General features: G+C 38.5%; 1 long non-coding RNA gene across 2 annotated transcripts in view; it reads right to left on the bottom strand.

Moving 5' to 3' along the window:
* Positions 1–15,067: 15,067 nt before the first annotated feature.
* The window catches only part of LOC143680761 (uncharacterized), a 32,178-nt gene continuing 23,398 nt past the window's right edge, over positions 15,068–23,847 (bottom strand). For both annotated transcript variants that reach the window (XR_013174169.1, XR_013174168.1), the window contains 2 exons: positions 20,876–20,996; positions 15,068–15,869 (listed from right to left, as the gene is read on the bottom strand). This is a non-coding gene — a long non-coding RNA (uncharacterized LOC143680761). The remainder of the gene's footprint in view (positions 15,870–20,875; positions 20,997–23,847) is intronic.

A 23,847-nucleotide genomic window follows, 5' to 3' on the forward strand; every position in this document is an offset into this window, starting at 1 on the left:
CATAGTTTGTGAAATGATTTCATTAGTGGGCCTATCTCCTAACCAATTTTAGGGTGAAAGAGATTCACAGGTATTAGGAGTTAAGGGTTGTGTCTCTCAGGGTCCAGTTGGAAAGAAGAGAATGCACTTTAGCTAGTTTCAGTTGAGAGGAATTAAGTATAGATGTGGTTCACAGAATCAGCAAGAAGGCTGAAGGAATGGATCCTAGGTTGAGCTTTTCAGCACATGCTTCCTGGGCCACTAAGGGAGACTGCTCTTCTGTCATCAAAAGATCTGTAGCAGCAATAGGCAGCTGACATGCCAGCAGCTGGCTCAGGGACCAAGCCACCACTGCCGGTCTCAGGAAGCCAACATGAGAAGGAAGTCAGCACTATCAGGAACTGTCATGATCAGGAAACTGCTCTTCCCCCCATACCAGACACTGCCACTCCAACTTCTGCCAGCGACAAGAGCAAAAGGTCCGAAGCTTATCCTCCAGCTTATTTGAGCTGCTGGTTCTCATGCCCGTACATCTGATTGGCAGAACATTTTAACACTAAAACCCTGGTTGCTGGGAGGTCTGGGAGATGGGGCCTTAAGCTTTCTGGTCGCTAAAACACAGGAAAGCAAATTGGAAAGAGGCTGGAATTGAGAGCCAGTCCACCATACACAGGGGTGGTGGAAAGGCAGAATGAAAAGGCAACTGATATACAACAAAGTGAAGTAATCTTGAAATTCATCAAAATAAGGTCACCATAGAAACAACCCAAATAGTCAAGAGGTTCTTGTATACTATACTGATTGGTAAATTCATACACTTTCAGGAAGAATTACTGAAACAATAGCATGCGTTATTGTCCATAAATAGCACCTTCATTCCTAAAGCATCAGTCTCAGATGAACCAAGTCCAATAAAGCCATGATCTGAGACCTCCTGGAGAGTGAAACTGTTGGCGCTTTACAGTTCTATGAGAAGAATGTGAGATTGGTCAGAATGGGCACTGTTTTCCACAGCTGGTTAGGTACATTTATTTCCAACAGAGAACAATGGTTAATTCCATGTCTTAGGAAGGGATTAAATTGCACAGAATCTCAGATTGTCAATTTCTGTAAAAGCTAAATTTAGAGGAGACAGATGTATATGATTTTTCTTAGTATTGCCAAAGAAAGAAATCTATTACTTCATTTCATTGTTATTATTTGAAATCTATAAAAGTTTGTGTGAATTTGTTTATTTTCATAAAATATACAGTATATGTTTGGTAAAGCTGCCAGAATGCAATATACCAGAAATGGAATGGCTTCTATGAAGGGGATTTATTAAGTTACAAGTTTACAGTTCTAAAGCCATAAAAATGTACAAACTAAGTCATCCAGAGAAAGATACCTTGACACAAGAAAGGCCAATGTCTGTCACATGGGAAGGCACATGGCTGGCATCTGTATCCTCTCCCAGCTTCTGGTTTCAAATGGCTCTCTTAGCCTCTGTGGATCCTTCTGACTTGGCTTGCTTAGCATCTTACAAGAAGGCACATGGCTACGTCTGCTGGACTCTGCATCTCCAAATCTCCATATCTAGGCATCTGTTCTCTCTGTGGCACTCAAAGCATTTCCAAATGTCTGTGTCTAATGTCATTTCTGAAGCAACTTCAAAATGTTTCCCCTTTTAAAGGACTCTAATAAACTAATCAAGACCCATCTTGAACAGCCAGAGTCACATCTCCACTTAATCGTCTAATTGAGTGGGTCAGTACCCCTGGGAATACTCCAGTCAAAGGTTTCCACTTTGAACAATAGGTCTGCCCCCCCAAGATTGGGTGGAGGAAGAACACAGCTTTTCTGGATTATATAACAGTTTCAAACTGGCACAATATATTTTATTTTGGTTCACATCATATAGTATGTTTTTACTTTATTCATATTATTGGAAGAATAAAATTTATAAATTATTTTTATTTTTAATTTTTCATCTGCATGCTTTTCAATATTAAAAAAATCCCCTTTACAATCATAGATGTGGTTGAGTTATCTGTTTTATACCTTTTAAAATCTAGCATTAAAGTGAATTAATATGAAATGATAACCAGGGTGCCCCTGCTTATCTGAAAATACAGAAACATCAAAAAAACCTAACAGTGTTAGAATGTGCTTTTAAGAATGTGATTTTATCAAACTCAGGAAACTTTGAAACTCTCTACAATTTTGGATTTAGAGGTAGCTTAAGGATTCCTTCCATTCCTTCTCTCAAATTTTCCTTGTTAAAGACTTTTTAAATAGCTACTCTTTATTGAGTACCTACTAAGTGCTAGATGCTGAACAGTCTCTCATTTTATCCTCTTAGCCACCTCTGAGGCATAGATATTATCTTCTTCTGTTATGCCAGTGTGCACACTGAGATACAGAGACTGCTTGTTGAAAGACACCCAGCTGTGAAGAGGCAGAGCTAGGAAAGTAGGATTCGATGTCATGTCTTCCTAACTTCAAAGCCTACTCATTCTTCTGCACCATTTATTTATTCACTTGTTCATTCAAAACAGATTCACTCACTCACTTGTTCATTCATTCATTCAATGCTATTTTATTCAACGCTTACTATGTGTGCTGGTTTGAAAATATTATGTGCCCCAGAAAAGCCATGCTTTGATCCTGATTCAGTCTTGTGAGGGCAGCTATTTCTTTTAATCATAATTCAATACTGCAGGTTGGAAACTTTCTATTAGATTATCTCCACAGAGTTGTGAGATGCCCAATTGTGAGTGTGACATTTGATTAGATGGAGATGTGACTCCACCCATTCCAGGTGGGTCTTGATTAATTTACTGTACTCCTTTAAAAAAGGAAACATTTGGAGAGAGCCAGAAATGACAGAAGCCTCACAGCCTACAGAAACAATAGAGCTGACAGAGAGAGAGAATTGACACCGATGCAGACACTTGGAGAACAGAGGCATGGATGTTTGGAGATGCTGGGAGCCCAGTAGATGTTGCCATGAGATATTAAGCAAGCCAAGGGAAGCCAAGAGATGAAAGCCAGCCCCAGAGAGAAGCAAAGTGAGGAACCCCCAAAGGAGCAGAGGCTGAAAGCAATGGAGTCCAGGAGCAAGGGACCAACAGATGCCAGCCACATGGCTACCTAGCTGAGAAGTGTTCCTGACCCATTGCCTTCCTTGAATTAAGGTATCTTTTCTAGATGCCTTAGTTTGGACATTTTTATAGGCTTAGCACTGTAAACTTGTAGCTTATTAAATTCCCCTTTATAAAAGCCATTCCAGTTCTGGTATATAACATTCTGGCAGTTTGCAAACTAACACACTATGGGTCAGGCATATGTTGTTTGCAGGGGATAAAATAATGAACAAAAATGGGCACTATCCCTGCATGTTTTAAGCTGAAAATCTTTACTTTCTTCAGGTTAGCTTCTTATTCAGGATTTACAGATGAAGATAAACAGCGATAAAAATGGCCAGAAAACTTTTTTTGGAGGTAGGAAATTAGCATTTCATAAATATCCCCAAGTGAAGGTATATTAAAATTGATGACCAAGTGTAGGTTATATGTGTTTGCCTTGAGTCCTTGATGACTTCAGAATTAATGAAGGACAGTGTGGTAGTTAGATTCAGTTGTCAACTTGACCAGGTGAAGTTACCTAGTTCTGTTTTTGTGGGCATGAGCCAATGGCATGTGAACCTCATCTCTTGCTGATTACATCTGCATTTGGCTAGGAGGCATGCCTGCTGTAACGAATGATGTTTGATTTAATTGGCTGGTGCTTAAATGAGAGAGCCCAATGTAGCACAGCCCAAGTAGTCAGCATACCTCAGCTCAGCATACCTCATCTGAGCACTCACAGCTCAGCTCAGGCCTTTGGAGATGCAGAAAGGAATCACCCCAGGGTAAGTTGTTGGAACCCAGAGACCTGGAGAGAAGGCCAGCAGAGACTACCCTGTGCCTTCCCACGTAAGAAAGAACCTCAGTTGAAAGTTAACTGCCTTTCCTCTGAAGAACTAATGAAATAAATCCCCTTTTAAAAGCCAATCCTTCTCTGGTGTGTTGCATCCCAGCAGTTTGCAAGCTAGAACAGACAGAAATTAATTCAAGAGGCTGAAACTCAAGAAATCCCTGGTGGGAAAGATATGGCTTATTTGATTTTCACATGGGGCAAAACAGTGATAGAATTTGTGTTCCTGTCAGGAAGCATCAATAAACAATCAAGACATTGTTTAGAAGAGTTCCAGGGTGCTAGCAGCCTTAGCCAGAACTCCTAAATTCCTGAGTAGAGGTACCAACTTCACCAGGCATCAACCACAAATGACAGAATCAATGATATATTTAGGACTGCAACCTCGAAGCTTGGAGGGGCCAGCAGACTGCATAGCTGGTGCAGAGGGCCCAATGTATGAAATATTAACTATGTAGAAATATTCTTCACTTCCATACACAAAAACATATTTTCTTCTATCGGTAGATCTTTCATTTCCCTCTTTTAGATAGAGGCATGGGAATAGGGAAGGCTTCACCTTCCATTTTACCAGCAGATAAACAGCAGCCTGAGGACAGTGATGATGTTCAGTGGCTGATGTTCAACCTCCTGTGGGACAAACTATGGAGTGGCAGGGACTGAGGGACCTTGGAAATAATCTAAACAAACAGCTGCTGCTCAGCTCCTGCTGATCGTTGCCATGAAAGAGGATCCAGTTGTTAAAGAGGAGCCAGAAATCTAGATTATTATGTGAAATTACTTGAATATTTATTTAAATGTTGGCAATTAGTTCAAATTTTTAAAAATTCCTGGGTCAACGTTTTTCATAGGGTGAACAACCTTCCTGGTTAGCTAGGATGGAGGGGTTTCCTTGGACATGGGGCTTTCAATGTTAAAATGGGCAAAGTTCTGGGAAAAGTGGAATCATTGGTTACTCTGGAATGTAGAATACAAGCAAGGCATCTCTGCAGGCTGAATCAAGCCTAACCTCTGATGAATGGGATAGCAAACTAGAATAGGGTCCACACAGTCATGTTCGCAAAGAAGAGGGAAGATATTTGATGAAGAAAGAAAAACTTTGTAATGTATGGATGAGAGCATGACCAGTATGTTCACTTCTGCTTTCCCCGCTGTCCATATTGATGGCCACAGCCAAGTAAATTACAAACAACTGTGTGGTAGTCTGGAGCTATATTTACCCTGGAAAAGCATATTTTTAAATTTAATCCATTTTTGTGGGTGTGACCTCATTGTAAGAAGGACCTCATGCTTAGGTGACTTCAGTTGAGGGATGACCCACCTCAGTCAGGATGAGTCTTAATCCCATTACTGGAGTCCTTTATAAGCAGGATGAAATTTAGACAGAGACAGATAAAGCCACGGGAAACAAGAAGCCGAAAATCAGTGGAACCAAGAAGAGAAGGGAGAGACCAGGAGACACCACCATGTGACTTGCCATGTGACAAGCTAGGGACCAAAAACGGCCAGCAGCAGGCCCCAGAATGTCAGAGTCTTTGGGAAGAAAGCATTGCCTTGATGATGCCTTGATTTGGACTTTTACCCAGCCTCAAACTGTGAGCAAATAAATTCCCATTTGTTTAATCCAACACTTTTCATGCTATTTGCTTGAGCAACCTAAGAAACTAAAATGAATTGTAATGGAATAGTTGCAGTGATGAGTGCTCTTCTATTTGGTTGCCCATGCTGAATTTTATCCAACCAAGGAATATACTGGCAAGAGAACCCTTCCTTGGAGAATGAGAGATATAGAGGGTAAGAGGAAAAGACTTGACTCTCAAAGGCTCTGAGTGGCTGAGCTGGGTGCTTCTGGTTCAGGTTGCAATAAAAGTGCCAGCCAGGGCTGTAGTCATTTTAAGGCTTAACTGTAGCTGGAAGGCCTACCTCCATGATGGCGCAGCATTAGCTCATGATGGCTGTTCACATGGCCAGCTTGCCTTCAACTTACTTGTGTGGCTGGTTGTGTGTCTTCATAATAACGTGGCAGCTGGCTTTTTCCAAGGTCCAAGAGAGAAGGTAGAACTTTAATATGGTTTTCTGAATTGGATTTTTGAGAGTTACAGAGTATTGTACCACTTAGTTGCTGTATGCTTCTAACACCCACTATAGTTGGGAATAGTGTGGAAGTTTCCAAAGGTGACTCACTTCATTATAGGAGGCAAATGAGTTTGCGGTGGAAGGTGTAGGGCTGAACTGAGGGATGGTTCTAGCACTTGTTTCAAGAGAAGCCTCTTAAATAAATAACTGTTGTGCATTGCTGAAGGCTATGGTCTTATACTTTAATTTTTGAGATAGAAGTATTTGGGCAGGTACTTAGCACGAGCCTCTCATTTTGCAAATGGCAGTTGAGGGCATGAGAAGTGAAATTCTCTGTGAGCACTTGTGAATATTTGTATTTAAAAGAGTCATCATCTTTAATTCACCTTTCTTTGTGGGTAGATTGCTACAGTAAAATTCAGATAAGCAATCTCTGGACTTTCCCAGCTCATTATGAACAAGGACAAGATAGAGGTGGGCAATAAGGAAACAGGAAATCTGATTCTCAGCAACCTTTGAATCATATAGATCTGAATGCAGAAAAAGGATCAAGATCATAAATCTAATTCTTTCACACATTAATGGAATAATGGGCTGTTGGAAAGTTGTAAAGAAAGTATCTTCTTCTGAACCTCAAAGCTTTTAGAAAAAGCATAGAAAACCTTGGGTAACTTGTTTAACTTTGCAAAGACCCATTTCCTCTTTTGTAACACGAAACTTATGGTAGCGATTTTGTGGGCTTGTGGTGATGATTAGAAATAATGTATATTAAGTGGATGCTCAATAAATGGTGGCTGGTTTATCATTCTGATTACTATCATGTATTTTTTCAACACAGCAAGCCCATGACCAATATGCAGTTACACATACTTAGGAGAATCTTCATTCCTTTGGTTTTAAAAGCCAGCTGCATTGGGACATTTGAAAGGTGATTATACTGCAAGGAGGTAGAGTTTTCCTAGTGCACCCTTGTGAGGTAGTGCCTGTCCTGAGACCATTTTCCGAAGAATTATCTGGTTCATTAAAATTCAGATTTATGGTCTACCAAGTCTGTATATCTGGAACTAGGACCCTGTAATCTTCATTTTTAGCAAGTCACCCAAATGTTTTGTAAGCCAATTAAATTTTGAGAACCATTGCAGAAGGTGTTTTGAGCCCTTGTGGGGTCACAGAGGACAAGGCAGCTGAAGGAATTGATCTCAGCCAGCAATCTCTGAATTTTATTATGCATCCCACCAATAAAGCCTTTTGTCTATGTATTCCCAATATTTGTATGGTGCGTTATCTATTTATTCATTAATTATTTACATGCTAATCTATCACACACATTATAAAACAAGGACTTAAAATAAAATTAGAAAGAAGATGAGATAAAGATTTCATATAGAAATTCTAATTTTTTCCCCACCTTCCTGTAAATCATCTGATAGAGCCCTTGGCATTCCTACAACAAACCCTGATGACCACTGGTTGATCACCTGAAGTGGTCAGTATGGTTGTGTGAATTTAAACATTTACTAAACAAATGTTTGCAGAGTTTCTTCCCAGTGCCAGGTCTATTCTAGGCTTCAGGGACCTGCTGTGAGTGATAGTCTCCTTCCACTTTACTGAAGCTCCAACATCACCACCTTCTCTAGGGTAAACTGTTCATTATCTCCAGATTCTGTTTGTGCGAGAGGGCATATAATCTCCTCCAAGCAGTAGAGTTGGGCTGCATCTGAGGTTCAGGGTTACATTCAAGGTCTCAAATACACAATTTAATAGAACAGTTGGGATTAAAGGAAAGTCTGAAAAAGTCTTGGTAAGCCAATAAGAATCTGAACAATGAAGTAAAATATGCAAGTGGCTCACACTGAATTAAACAGAGCATGATCTTTTGAAGTGTTGTGTGGCACTGTGGAAAGAACCCAGGACTTGGTTTTAGGAGCTCTGGTGTGTGTCTGTACTTTGTTTCTTACCAGCTGCATGACTTTCAGCAAGTTATTTAACTTCATTTTGCTTCTGTTTGCTACTTTGTAAAACAAGGATAATAACATCTTTTCTGCCTCCTGTACACAAATGCTGCAATGACTAACTCTCTTCATCTTTGGTACTAAGTTTGTTCAATTCCTGGTTTAGTCAATCAGTTGTAAATTACTATTTATTTATCGAGTGCCTGATGGATAGCCCAGCGCATCACCAAGTAAGTGGAATTTCACTTTTCCTGATCTTACTAGAATAAGCAAGTTCTTATTCCCCTGAATTCAACACTGCTTACTTTCCATCAGACACACTGTTGCTCCAACAAAGGATAAGAGCAGTGACTTCAAAGCCTGGCTTTGCTACTTGTGTACACTTTGCTTTCATTTTCCTTTAGAGAAATTATGGGTTTACAGAAAAATTGTGCATAAACTATAGGGTTCCCATATACCACCTTATTATCAACACCTCACATTGGTGTGGTACATTTGTTATAATTGGTGAAAGCACATTTTTATAATTGTACTAAGTATGGTCCTTGATTTAACTTAGAGTCACTGTTTGTGTTGAACAAGTTTCATGGCTTTATTTTTTTTTGAAATTCATTCTAGTAACAAATATTTATTTACCTAAAGTTTCCCCCTTTAGCCACATTCAAATATTTAATTCATTGCCAATAATTATTTTCACATTGCTGTGCCACAATCATCACCACCCATTATCAAAACTTTTCCCTCATCCCAAATAGGAATTCTATATATTTTAAGCATTAGCTCCCTATCCCCTACCCCGCCCTGGTAACCTATATTTTAGATTCTGACTCTATGAATTTGGTTATTTTAATTATTTCAAATCATTGAGATCATACAATTGTGAGAATTGAATGAGATAATATATGTAAAATGCTTGGCCTATTTGGAACAAAATAAAAACAGAATAAGTTATTATTATTTAATTGCAAACATGGTAAACCACTCTTCAAAACTATGGTAAATAGCAAATTATAACTAGATGTATCTGTACAGAATTGGATTTTACTTGGTAATTCTGAAAAACTCAACTGATTTTATCATCCCTATTTTATGTTAATAGTCTCCTTAGATTGATCACTGAAATTAAAGTTCTAAGATAGTTTTTTTTTACACTCAGGAAATGAATCTTGATTAAACTGACAGAATGGCACTTTCAGCGCCATTATATATATATATATATTTTTTTTTTTTTTTTGCATGGGCAGGAATTGGGAATCAAACCTGGGCAGGTGAGAATCTGCCTGCTGAGCCACTATGGCTCACCCTTAACTATATTTTAGATTGGTTTAGATTTAAGAACTGTCCTCCAAATTAAGAAAAAATATTTACTAGGCATAAAAATAAATGGAAAAAATGACCAAAAAGATAAATAAATGGAAAATACATTGCTAATGTAATAATAAAATGTGATCATGAAGTAATGAGTTGGTAGTTGATATGTGTCACAGAGCTTTGATCCTGGCTTGCAAATTGCACGACACAAAGCTTACCCTAATATTTAGTAACAATGGGTTTATTCTTATTACAAAGACTTTTAAAACAATTTTTGTTAGAGAAATTGTAGGTTTACAGAAAAATCATGTATAAAATACAGGATTCTCATAAGCCACCCTATTATTAACACCTTGCATTGGTGTGGAACATTTGTTACAGTTGGTGAAAGCACATTTTTATAATTATACTATTAACTATAGTCCATTGTTTAATTTAGAGTTCACTTTTTGTAAAGTGCAGTTTCATGGTTTAAAAAATTTTTTTAATTCTATTATCATATATATATATAACATTTCCCCTTTTAACCACATTCAGATATTGTGCTGGTTTGAAAAAATGTGTGTACCCTAGAAAAGCCGTGTTTTAATCCTAATCCCATTTTGTAAAGGCAGTCATTTCTTCTAATCCCTATTCAATATTGTATGTTTGAAACTGTAATTAGATCATCTCCCTGGAGATGTGATTTAGTCAAGAGTGGCTGTTAAACTGGATTAGCTGGAGGCATGTCTCCACCCATTTGGGTGGGTCATGATTAGTTTCTGAAGTCCTATAAAAGAGGAAACATTTTGGAGAATGAGAGAGATTCTGAGCGAGCAGAGAGTGATGCAGGCATGAGAAGTGGAGTCCACCAGCCAGCAACCTTTGGAGATAACGAAGGAAAATGCCTCCCGGGGAGCTTCATGAAACAGGAAGCCAGGAGAAGAAGCTAGCAGATGATGCCGTGTTCGCCATGTGCCCTACAGATGAGAGAGGAACCCTAACCGTGTTCACTGTGTGCCTTTCTAGATGAGAGAGAAACTCTGTGTTTACCATGTGCCCGTCCACTTGAGAGAGAAACCCTGAACATCATCGGCCTTCTTGAACCAAGGTATCTTTCCCTGGATGCCTTAGATTGGACATTTCTATAGATAGACTTGTTTAATGGGGACATTTTCTTGGCCTTAGAACTGTAAACTAGCAACTTATTAAATTCCCTTTTTAAAAGTCATTCTGTTTCTGGTATATTGCATCCTGGCAGCTAGCAAACTAGAACAGATACATATTTCAGTGCTGTTAATTATGCTCACAATGTCATGCTACCATCACCACCATCCATTACCAAACATTGCCATTGTTCCAAATAGGAACTCTGCACATTTTTATTTAGAGAAAATAAAAATAAAAGTAAAAAGAACACCCAAAATATCCCATTCTCCCTATTGTTTATTTATTTTTTGCCTTTTTTCTTACTCGTCTATTCTTACACGGAATAAAGGGAGTGTCAGCCACAAGGTTTTCAGATGCACACATTCATACCTTAAAAGCTCTGTAGTTATTCAATCATCTTCAAGAGCCAAAGCTATTGAATTATAGCTCAACAGCTTCAGACCTGTCCCTCTAGCTCCTTTTATACACCAAAAAGTGAAAAGGAATATCTATATACTGCAGAAGAATATCCTCCAGAAAGACCTTTCAACTCAGTATGAAATCTCTCAGCCACTGAAACTGTTATTTCTCCTCCCATTTTTGGTCAAGAAGGTTTTTTTGCTCCTATGTCACCAGGAAGATTTACACCCTGGGAGTCATGTCTGACATAGGGGGGAAGAAGTGAGATTATTTGCAGAGTCGGCTTTGAGAAAGAGGCCACACCTGAGCAACAAAAGAGGTTCTCTGTGGGTGACTCTAAGGCATAATCATAAGTAGGCTTAGCTTCTCCTCTGCAGGAATACATTTCATAGGGGCAAGCCCCAAGATCGAAGGCCTGGCCCATCAAATTGGCAGTCCCCAATGCTTGCGAGAATATCAGGGCTTCCCCAGTTGGGAAAGTTTAATATTTCCACATTTTTCTCTGAGATATATTGGGGGCATCACACCATCCTGTACAAACCAACAAGATCTCACTCCCTTTACAAGGTTCCATGTAATTATGGTGTTTGAATAAATTGACCATACAAGTTAAATTCTATAGTGTGCTACCAAAAATATAAATTTTGTACAAAATAAACATCTCTTCCTTTGGTCTCCCACAGAAGATGAAGTTTTAAAATATAGTCAATATCATTCTTTACCTTTTATTCTGTTTTCCTTTAGTTCTATCCAGATCAGATTCATTCATATCTCTATTTGAAGTCTGATCACTTTTCCAATGCTTGTAACAGTTGCTGTATGGGGTAATTCTGACTTTTGTAGTTGCAGAACTCTATGTTTGAGTCTCAGTTGTCACACAAATACCTGAAGCTCTAGGTTATACATACAACCACCAGGTTATACACAAAAAGTTCAATCTCTCAGAATTTAGTTATCACAGTTACAACTCTGGAATAGATATGCCTGCTGTAAGAGTTTACAATCTAGAAACCTTTACACTATAGACCTTCACCTGATAACCTATTCTTTCAAATTCAATTCTCCGTGTACACTATAGTTTAGTCCATATTGGCAAGGTGTTACAATATCTATCTTTTCAGTTTTGACTAGTTTCACTTAACATACTGTCCTCAAGTTTCATTCACCTCATTGCATGCCTCACACCTTCATTCCTTCTTGCAGCTGCTCAATAGTCCATTGTATATGAGCACCATAGTTTCCCCTTCCATTCCTCAGTCGCTGTACCCTTAGGTCACCACTGTCCATTACAAATCGGGAACACTGCCGCCATAAATGCCAGTGTGCAACTGTTCATTCATGTCCTCACTTTCAGTTCCTCTGAGTATATACCTATGGGGTTGCAGGATCATATGACAACCCCACCCCCAGCCTCCTGTGGAGTCACCACACTGCCCTCTTGAGGGGCTACACCACTCTACTTCTGTACCAACAGTGACTAGGTCTCATTCCTCTCTCCATATTTTCTCCAGCACTTGTATCTCTCTGTTCATTATTTTTTTTCTTTCTTTTTTTTTTTTTTTTGGCATGGGCAGGCACCGGGAATTGAACCTGAGTCTCAGGCATGGCAGGTGAGAACTCTGCCTGCTGAGCCGTTGAGGCCCACCCTCTCTCTGTTCATTTCTAAACAGTTTTATTCACACATCATACAATCCAATCTAAGTAAAAAAAATCAGTGGTTCCCAGTATGATCACACAGCCATGCTTTCACCAGCACAATCTATGTGGGGACAATTCCATTGCCATCACAAAGAATCCCATACCCCTCTTCCAGATCCCCCACTTACTGACATTTAGCTTTGGCATATTGCCTTTGTTACATTCAGTGAAGCATATTGCAATGTTACTGTTAATTATAGGCAATAGTTTACATTGATTGTATTTTTTTCCCTCTGTACCATCCCATTTTCAACACCTTGCAACGTTGGCATTCATTTGTTCTCCCTATTCAAAAACATTTTATATTTGTACAATTTAAGCACCATCATTGTTTATTCTAGACATCGCTAAGTTATACTGTCCCAGTCTTTATCCTCTCTTTCCTTCGGGTGTCATACACGCCCCCAGCCCTCTTCTCTCAGCCATACTCACACTCAGCTTCACTCAGAGTACACAAATTTGTGATGTAGCTTAACTCATGATGTTACAGATTGATGTTTCCTACCCTTACTTCTACAAGGATTTGATTATATGGGCACATTTTAGCTGATCATAACTTACCTTTATAATAAGCCAGCAACTTAGAAAAATGGCCAGAGGACTGGCTTGCATTTGTTTCTGAATGAATTTGCATGGCAGTTTCTCTTAAATGTCCTAAATACAAATTTAATCTTTAAAACAAGGGCTTTCTCCTATTGTCTGAGTTTGAAGCTGATCGTCTCTCTTCTAATTTCTCTTGCTTTCTTATTTTGCTTTCCTATCATTGTAGACTCATAGAGGCTTAGGGTATTATAGCCCGAGAGAACCCTGAAGATCTTCTAACCAAACTCTCTAATTTTTTAGATGTAGAAACTGTCAATTGATCAGTTTCATATGTTTCAGACTAGATTCTGGGTCGTGACTCTCAGCTCTACTCACTGTTTATTTTTCCCCAACTCAGCGTTTTTTCAGTATCTCCGACTCTTGATTTATTTATTTTTGATCAGTTGTATAAAAGTGTGGTAAAATCAGATTAATCTGAAACATTGTACTCAGACTTTTCCTTAGAAGAAGCCATGACTGGAAACACTGGTATTTCCAGGCTTTCATCAGTGAGGTGTGACAAATTGGGCCAAGGATGTCCTACTGGATTTGGTTGTACTCATCTAATTGTATCTTTTTTGCAACTCTTATAAACTGGGTACAAGTTGCCTATTCTAGTGAAAATTCATATCAAAGAAATCACATTTAGGATGCATTTTCACTTCTTTTTCATCACAGCATGGCATAGATTCCCTATTCTTTAGTGAATTAATTACACTGGAGTTCCTGAACCAAAATCAGGAATTAATATATTCTAAAAGTAATTTCTAAACCTAAAATGTTGATTAACAAATTAGATTCTGAAGAAGCAAAACTCATTATTAAACTTTATTAAGGAGAACCACAATGAATGTTAATATGATAGCCTAAGGGTTGTAAATTTGTATAGGAATAGCATATTTCATGTTATTGAAACAGAAGACAATATTTAGCAAAAAAACAAAATGGAGAAAAAACAATAATGGTGAATGTAAAAATTAATGCCAATATTGCAATGAGATACGCAGATTAAAAATTTACATCTGAAAAAAAATTATTTTCCATATAAGATTTTATAATTACTTTCAAATAAGTAAGTTTAGGTTATGTTCAATAATAAGAAACATCCAATGGATCGCCTGCTATGCCAAAGACCTGGGTATAATTCCCAGTGCCTGCCCATGCAAAAGAAAAAAAGAAACATCCAGTGAAGCTGTGGAAGCTTAGATGAGGAGTTTGAGAAGTTGGTAAGCAGGCAAGACTAGTGGGATATTTTGACTAAAAATTGTAAATTCCAGTCTGGCCAGTGAGAATGAAATGTACTTTTTATTTATTTTTACCAAGGTCAAAATGATAACATATAATTTTGTACTGTGTTTTGCAACCTTATAAATCTTCAATAATCAGGGTTGCAGCCTAGTATTTTTGCTGAAAGGTAATAAAGCATATAAATAAAGCAGATCTCTAAAATGTTTACTTAAAAGCTAGGGCCAGGGCGGTGTGATGGTGGCTTAGTGGCAGAATTCTCGCCTGCCATGTGGAAGACCTGGATTTGATTTTCGGTGCCTGCCCATGCAAAAAAAAAAAAAAGCTACTGCCAATAACCATCTTTACAGAGGCTGAATAAAGTATTTGTAAAGTTTGAGCCTGAGTTTTTTTCTTACCATTACATTTTTAGATTGATCTAAAAAGAGAATTACTATACAACAGGGAAAGCGAAATATTTTCTATTAAGGTGATCCTGCCCAAACTTTACTTATTTGTATACCACTTTCAACATTTTTTCCATATTCTTATGAAAGGACACAGTACTTTTATAACCTAAAATGTTGATCAACAAATTAGATTCTGAAGAAGCAAAGCTCGTTATTGAATTTTATTAAGGAGAACCACAATAAACATTCATCTGATATCCTAAGGGCTGTAAATATTGTATAGGAATAGCATATTTCATGTTATTGAAACAGAAGACAATATTCAGCAATAAAACCAATAATGGATTTTTTAGCACTAAGTAAATGCTAGCTGTTATAATTGTATATTATTGAAAGGTATTTGCTTGGACTACTGTGAGAAGTCTACATTTTTAAGAGCAAATGATAATATGGGATTAGCAGGGGCCTGGTTTGAATTTCCAAAGGTCCCAAAGTGCAACTCACACTGCATTTGCAACTGGTGAGCATTCAAATTCAGGGTATAATTAGAAAGGATATTGGGTAGGAGAGCCCAGGAGGACCAACTTGTTTTTCATGTATTAATTCTCTTGTGCAGGGGTCAGCAAGCTTCTCCTGTAAAGGACCACTTGCTAAATATTTTTTCTTTACCAAAAGTCCATACAGTCTTATTCACAGCTATCCAGCTTTGCATGCTGATGCTAAAGCAGCCACAGACGATCCACAAATAAATGGATGTGACTGTGTTCCAGCAAAACTTTATTTACAAAAGTAAGCGGTGGCCTAGATTGGTTCCACAGGTTTGTAGACCCCTAATTCAGTGAAGTAGTTTTGGTGCTCAATTAGTTTTCTTAACTCTACAAATTCTCTTTTCATCTTATTTTATCCCCATTCCTGTTTTTTTTTTCAGTTTGCATTTTATTGCGTTTATGTTCTTTTCATACTCTGCAAAAAAATACTTGCAGGAAATTTTTTTTTATTCTTTGGGTTGTGGGTTCTTCTAGGCAGGATTCCTCATTTGATTTTCTGCATGTCACATGTCATATTCATTTCCTTCGTGTTCCTTCTTTCTCTTTTTCTTTCTTCTCTCTCTCTCTGTCATTCTTCCTCAACTCTACAAAGAATTGGGAAAATGAACTACAGCCAAGTAGAGTCTATTAAAGAATAAAATGTATCCCCAACTAGTTTCACTGATCTCTGATAAATAAAATTTTGGAGGAGCAAACACAGCTCAGGTTTCCTTCCCCCTCCTTATTCCCTCTTCTTCCTCTTAATCTTTTTTTTTTTTTTTGGTGTGTGCCATCGCTATACCATTAATTTTTATCTTGCTCATTTTCAATGTGCACCAAGCTTCAGTTTGCTTTGATGCAGGTGGATTCTTATGGACATTTCCACCTATCTGAGATTTGTTTCTCTTCCATTTGGAGCATGGTTTGTAGACTATATATTGTGTTTGGAGCTGCATGCAGTCTCTTGGAAGACCTGAACTACATTTACTCCTCCGAGATTTTGTTAAAACTTTATCAGAGATCAACGAAACTAGTTGAGGATGTATTTTATTCTTTCATAGATTCTATTTGGCTTTAGGTTGTTTTCCCAATTCTTTGTAGAATCCTGAAAAGTGGTAAGGAAGGCCTGGAGTATTTGTTTCAAACAAGTCCAATTTGGGAGGCTGGAGGAAAGGAGGTGTATTAATGAGAGTTTTTTGGACTTGTTTGACTCAAATTGTTAATCCAGTATTGCTTCTGGTAAGTGAAACAGGATTAGTGCACACTCTTGTCTTTTGTTTCTTTTTCTTTTCAGAGTTTATAGCATAAGCTTAGATTCTGTCCTTATTTGATAACTATGGAGATTTTTTCCCTTGCTTTTTATAGTGTCCACATGTGTAAAATGGAATTAATAATAGTATTATTGCGTCTCATAAAATTATTGTATTATTAACTGAGCATATATACACATATGTAGTTTATATAAAGCCATTGAATAATGCTTGGCACATATTAAACTATTTACATTGTTATTATTATATATGTTCTAATTTTTTTTTTCTCAGCTATTGGCATAGGTGATTTTGCTATTTGGCTTCACTCTGCGACGTTGATCTCCTGCTGTGCCATTTTTGAAGGCCAGCAGTCATTCTTTATTAGAATCTAAATCTAAAGAGCTTGCAACAGACTGTATCATAATCAGTTAAGGGGAATAGAAGAAATAGAGAGAAAAAAATGGCTTTTAATATATTTACTAACTAATTAAATTTTAAAGGGTTAGCCTTGTACCTCTGTTTATAAATAAAATTGATTCTTTTTCAGCTATGGATAGCATTGTTTTATTCCATGGGCCTGGCTTGTAGGTAACCTGACTTGATTCAGAGCAGACTGCTTGAATCTGCTTGGCTCACACCAGCCTCTTCCAAATCCCACCTTCTAACCTTGTTTTCTGGGAACAAATGCCTTTTCTCATTTCTTACAACCAGGAACGATGTTGGTTCCACACTCTGGTAGACTGCATTATGCACCCCAATTTAGGCATATTGTTAATCTTAATCTACATTCCTGCAGGTGTGAACCCATTGTAAATGGGATCACCTGAAGATTTTTTTTTTTAAATTAAGGTGTGACCCAGTTGAATGAGGATGGCTCTTAATCTGGATTACTCGGGGCTGTATTATGAGAGAGAAACTGGAAGTGAGAGTGACAGAAAGCGGGGGTTGGGGGTGGGGAGGGGTGGGGTGGGGGTGGGGGTGGGGGTGGGGCTGAAGCCAGAAGTCAGCGGATCGGGAAGAGAAAGGAGAGGACCTCTGTATATGAAGGGAGACTGGGATACCAAGGAACTTCAAGGATCACAGCAGACCTTGGGGAGAAAGCATAGCCTTGCTGATGATGCCTTGATTTTGGACCTCTCCTAGCCTCAAAATCATGAGCCAACACATTCCCATTGTTTAAGCCAGTTCATTATGTGGTATTTGTTACCTGACAAATTAAGTTACAGAACTTTCCATTATTTTCTACATAATGAAAACCTTGTATTCCTGGCTCCGCGTGCCAGAGATTTTGGTTATTGCTTGTTTATGTTTTAGGTGCAGATTCGGTCCCTCATTTGACTGTGGGGTTTGTGTGAAATGATCTATCAAAACCGTGGACGTGGCTTCTTAGAAATCTCTTGACTTTTATAGAGATTTGTGGAACTTTTCTACAGGGGACTTGGAATTTACAGATAGGTCTGATTTCATACAGCTTCTTTATAATCCCTACCCCACTCCCTCTTCTAGTACGTTTTCTTTTTTAAAATTTAAATCTTGGTATTATATTTCAACAAAATTGAAATAATTTATTTCAATTAAAACAATACTGCTGGGGGATGGGACGCACAATTAATTAAGTTGGTAAAATGATCACTTAGAAACCCATTTTATCTCGGTGTTTGTTGAACGTATTTCTCAAAACTGTACATACACTCTACTTTAATATTGAACCTAAATGGGAATATTTTACCTTGACTCAACACTGATCCCAGGACTTAATCTGAAAATTAAAGAATATCTTTGATTTCAGTTTGTTTTATTTTCTCCTAAAACTTGATTTTTTTTCCATGAAAGAAAATTTGTTTTTGAGTTCTAATTAATTGAGGGTTTGATATTTTTCCATTAACTCTAGTTTATATGCTACCTCACAATGGGGTGTGTCAAAAATATTTGTTTAGTCTGAGTCACTGTGGCTCATGCGGTCAGTTACATAAATTGAGATTTAATATTTCCAAGTTTCTGTGTAGCCAGGCTTCAAAACAAATGGTGAACCAAATCTTTTAGTCATGTCTAGTTCTACAATATTCATATGAACATGGTGAGTTTTGAAAGAATGATGGCATGCTTCTTTAAACACATCAGGCAACAAGTCAAATATTCTGAGTAATTCTGAAAATAATATAACAGATTCCCAGGTTATTTTTCTCTATATTTAACACACAACTTAAGAATTTTTAAATTCTTAAAAAATTAAGTATGAAATTTCTTCTCCTGTGAATTAATTGCTTATTCATATGTTTAAACATTGTTTCCATTGGGTTATTTGTCTTTTCTTTGGGATTAATAGACGTTTGAAACTATATATAAATACTGGAAATCAGTTCGTTTACAATTATACGTATTGCAAATACCAGCGTTTAGATTGTGGTGAATTTTCAACTTTATTTATTGTGTCTTCTGTTATACTGATCTCTTTTTATGTTTTATTTTATATGGTCAAATTTGTTAATATTTTCATTTATGGTTGGTGCTTTTTTTTTTTTTTTTTTTGCCTTGTTTACAGAATCTTTTCCTACCTAGATATCATAAGGATATTTTCCTATATTTTATTTTTGGGTTTGAAAGTTTGTCTTTTTATGTTTAGTTCCTTAATCCCTCTGAAATCAACTTCCATGTTTGGTCTGAAATAGGGATCTAATTTCACCTTTTTTCCAAATAGAAAGCCAATGTCCTTGCATGTGTTATTAAACAGTCATTCCTTTCTCAATGATTTGTAATGCCAAAATGCCATATACCAAATTCCTAGGTAGATAAAGGTTTTCTGGCTCTTTGTTCTATTCAATTGGTGTATTTTTCCACCTCTGCACCATTGCTATTCCCTTTTACTGATTATAACTTGATAATAAGTTTCCATATTTGGTAGGGCTAATATGTTTCCTTATTCTACTTCAAAAGTGTCTTAGCTATTCTTAGCCCTTGACTCTTTCTTGTGAAATTTAGGATCAGCTTGTAAAGTTGAGGTGTGGAAAATACCATACAAAAAGAAAGGGTAGAACAAGGTAAGGGGGATTGCAGGTGCTAGCAGGATTATGGTATTAAATAGGGTGGGGAGGGTAGGCCTTACTGAAAAGTAAGACTGAGCAAAGAGGTATAGGAGGTAAAAAAAAATTAGCCAATGAGTTTTCTGGGGAAGAGCCTTCCAGGTAGAAAGAACAGTCGGTGCCAGGACTTCTGAGGCAGGTGTGAGGAAGAGCAAGAGACCACTGAGGTGGACACTGAGTGAACATGGGGGGCCATACTCAGAATTGAGATCAGAGTGCTTAGTGGGGCCAGATCATGAGGGTTTTCTTCCGTCACGGTAAGGATGTTGGCTTTTGTTCTGAGTGAGGTAGGAAGTCACTGCAAGGTTTTGAATAGAGTTGTGACACCTTCTGACTTAGGTTTTTAAAAAGAACCACTCTGGCTCCTGAGTTGAGAAGAGAGCGTAGGGACTGGGTGTCGGAGAAGGGGACGAGTAATGGGACTACTGCCATCATCCAGGTGAGAGCTGTGGTGGCTGGACCCAGGTAGTAGCAGGATAGGGGTGAGAGGCAGCAGGATTCCAGATATATTTTGCAGGAAGGGCCAGAAGGATTTTGTATTGGATTAGGTGTTGGGGTATGAGGCAAAGAGAGGAGTCAAGAATGACTCCAAGGGTTTTGGCGTGAGCAACTAAAATAAAGAGTTATTATTAAATGGTTAGGGAAGACAGGGAGAAGCAGCTTTAGGTGAAGATCAGAACTTGGTTTTGGATGCGCTAAGTTTGAGATGCCTGTTAGGCATCTAAGAGGAGATGAGTCTGGAATTTAGGGGAGAAATTGAGTGTGGAGATAAAAATTTGGGATCATCAGTATACATCTGGTATTTTAAACATGGAGATTAGATGAGCTCATATATGGAGGACATATAAAGAGAAGTGGTCCAAAGACCAAGTTCCCCATTAAGCAACCAAAGAAAAGGGCTTGAGGGACCTTTTTGGGGTGATGGAAATGTTCTAAACTGCATTGTGAAGGAGTGCAGCACTGTAAATTTACTAAAAGTCATTTACTTTGGGTTGTGCAAGTAAAACAAGTGAATTTTATGGTATTTAATTATATTTCAATAAAGCTGTATTTTTAAAAAGCACATTTAAAAAAAGTCAAAGAGATGAGGAGGAACTAGTAAGGGATACTTGAGAAGGAGTAGCCAGTGTTTGGGGAGGGGAGGACCCAGGGAAGTGTGGGGTCCTGGCAGACAACGCAATATAATTTTATTATATCTGTTTGCCTTTCCTTGCATCATTTTTCTACTTTGTATTTCATAGCCAAAAGTTGGGTTGAAAAAATAAAAAATTGTGTTACCTGCATTAACTGGAAGAAGCTCTTAATCCTAGCTAACATTCTTGTTCTGCCAGCTTTTTTTCGTTTTTCTTTTGGAGTTAGCAAATGACTTCCAAGTATTGCTAGTCAGAATTCTCCAAGGCTGAAAAAAAAATAAAGAAAGCATCAATAGTGGAGAAAGAGGATAATGAAGAGTTGGCTTCAAACAGTAGAATCTTTATTAACAGGAGCTCTGCAGGTGTAGAAACATTAGAGCTGGAATCATCTGGAACCGAGTCCTGGAGTCTGCACAGCCTCTGTGCATCTGTTTGCTCCTGTCCACACCCGGTGTCGGTGGTGGGTGTCTTTGTAATCAGAGAAGCAAAGGTTCCGACAATTTAAAACAACAGTAAATAAACATAGAAAATATTGTGACAATTCCATTTTCTGCTTTTGAATAGCAACTCAAGACCTTCAGGTCATGCTTTGTGACTTTAGGAACTGATAGAGTAAGAGGCATTTGTAGATGCCTATTTTCTAACACAAGGGTAACATTATGCAAAGAAGCACAAGGTTTTTGTCACTGTTTCATGGAGCCTTCGCTTTAAAGGGTGTGGTGTGTTGCAGGATGCGTGAAGTCGCTTCTTAGAGGTTTACTTATTAGGAAAGATTAAAGAGAAGAAAAACAATCCTCAGGATCAGAAGTTTAGTTTGTGAGCAAGCACAGATTTAAATGTTCTTTTCTCCCCATGCTGAGGAAATATGTAAAAATCTGAGGCTCAAATAGGGAAACTTAAAAATGAACTTACAATATTGGAAAATAAAATGTAACTGGTGAGAAGTGACATCATAAGGGGTAAAGAAAGAACAAATTTAAGTCTTCTACTATGCAAGGTGAATCAATATGCCTCTCAAGGATGAAAATAAATGAGCTAAAGATCAAGAGCAGGGGCTGGGTATGATACCAGCATTTTGACAGAATTGGAGTTTGAAGCATTCTCACTTTCAAACTTCTCACCCAAGGAGCACAAAAGTATTTAACCTTAGAAGATTATTGTGGTTACAGAAAAACATGTGTTGCCTAATGCAAAAATCAAAGAAACCGTTTAAAATCAATTTGAACACAATGCCATTTTATTTTATCCTGGGAGTAGGCATTCCAAGTCAATTTTCAGCTTCAAAGAGAACCTGCCGCCGTCTTCGGGGAGGAGTCTGAGAAGAAAGTCCAGGCGTCACTGAGGCAGCAAGGAGTTGAGGGGTTTAAAATGTTCGAAGGTGTTTCTGATTGAATAAAGAGGGTGCCTTGTGAAGTGATGTTTTCAAACCTGTTCCTGTCGGTGTGGGAGGGAAAGGAGCTGAGTAGCAGCACAGGAAACAGCCCTACCGGGTTGCTTAAATTGCTGTGGGAATAGCCCTTCTAGCATACTCTATCCGTGAGTGAATTTCTCCTCAAGTCAAGCCACAGGGGCAATAAATAAGCTCTCCGATTGTGCAGGTTGGGTCTGCTATGAGTGGGCTGCCTGAGACCCTCAGTGGGGCCAGTAAGCGGGGTGTGTTCCGGTGGATGGGGGTAGCCATTTCTCCATCCACCCTTTATCACTTGTTTCATTGTGTGCCACCTATGTGTAAACAGTGCTAAGACTGAAGATACAGGGATGAATCATTGTAGATGTGGTCTTGTTCCTTTTACTTTAGAAAACTAATATATAATTAGAATGTGGGCTACGTATACTAAAGGCAAGGAGCAGGATTTTGTGATAGAGCATAACGGGGGTGGGGCGGGGCTCCAGCCTATGGAATCGGGAGGTCAGTGGGATAAGAGGGAAGAGCAAGGGACCAGTGAAGTGGCCCTCTGGCCCAGCACTTAGACTGGCACTGTTTGATTTTCCAGGAGGCCCAAGGCCTGAGGGAGCAGGAATCTACGAGGAAGGGCCACTTGGAGAGAGGACGCTCACCTGGCACAGCAACAGAAGGAGCAAGGGTGAAACACGGACCACATGATACAGCTAAATGCATCGCTGGATGGGGGCTGGGGGCGGGGGGGAGGAAGCCCCACCGTCCTTGCAGCCTAGCTGTATGTCAAAATCTGCTTAAGTAGATACATGCTTATTTAAAAAATTGTTTCAAACAAAGCAAGAAATACTTAAGATTTATTGAGCACTGACTTGGGTTGCCAGGGCTGCTCTGATGAAGACCCACAAAGGGTTGGCTTTACCCGCAAGATTTTATCGTCTCATTGTTTTGGTGGCTGGAAATCCAACGTCAAGGTCTGGGCAGGGCTGTCTTTCTCCCAGAGCCTGGAGCATTCTGGCAATCCCCAGCCACACGGCTCTCTTTCTCTGTGTCTCTCTAACTTCTGTTGACTTCTGCAGAAGCGGCTTATTCTGACTCCTCTTTAATACAGCAAGTATTGGGATTAGAATTTTCTAAAGATTACTGAACCTTTCATTTGTTCCTATGCACTTCTCTGAAAAGTCTCCGGTATTTTCTCGAGGTTTCATGTGTTTCACGCCATGCATTTAAGGCCAGGACCAAACCCTAGAGCAACGTCTCTCAATTCTCCCTGCTCAACCTTTTAAAACCCCTCATAATCCACCTTTCAGTTAACCTGGGTTCCTAATTCACATTTACTACCTGTTCTGATCGTGAAATCAGTAGGTTTGTATCTGGCTGCTGGGTATTTGTGTGTCACAAAATAGGTTGTTGCCTAATAATTGGAGCAAGGCCTCTTCTCCAACCTACTCTGGAAGGTTTGTTGCTGTAAATTTTATGCCCTCCTCCAGGAAGTCTCACAAAGATATTTTCTTTCTCTGTTCCCAATACTGTATCTATGTCTGCAACATGCATGCTATTTTATGCATTAAAAAATGATAGCTTCCTCCTTTTGCTTTCTTTTTTTTTAAAGGGGAATTTATTAAGTCGCAAGTTCCCCAGGGCTCTGTCCGTTCTGTTGGCTCTGTCAGTTCTGGTGGCTCTTTTGGCTCTTGTTTTTTTTTTGTCACTCCTGCCTTTTT

The sequence above is a fragment of the Tamandua tetradactyla genome, chromosome 4, assembly GCF_023851605.1.
Source record: "Tamandua tetradactyla isolate mTamTet1 chromosome 4, mTamTet1.pri, whole genome shotgun sequence".
Lineage (NCBI taxonomy): Eukaryota > Metazoa > Chordata > Mammalia > Pilosa > Myrmecophagidae > Tamandua > Tamandua tetradactyla.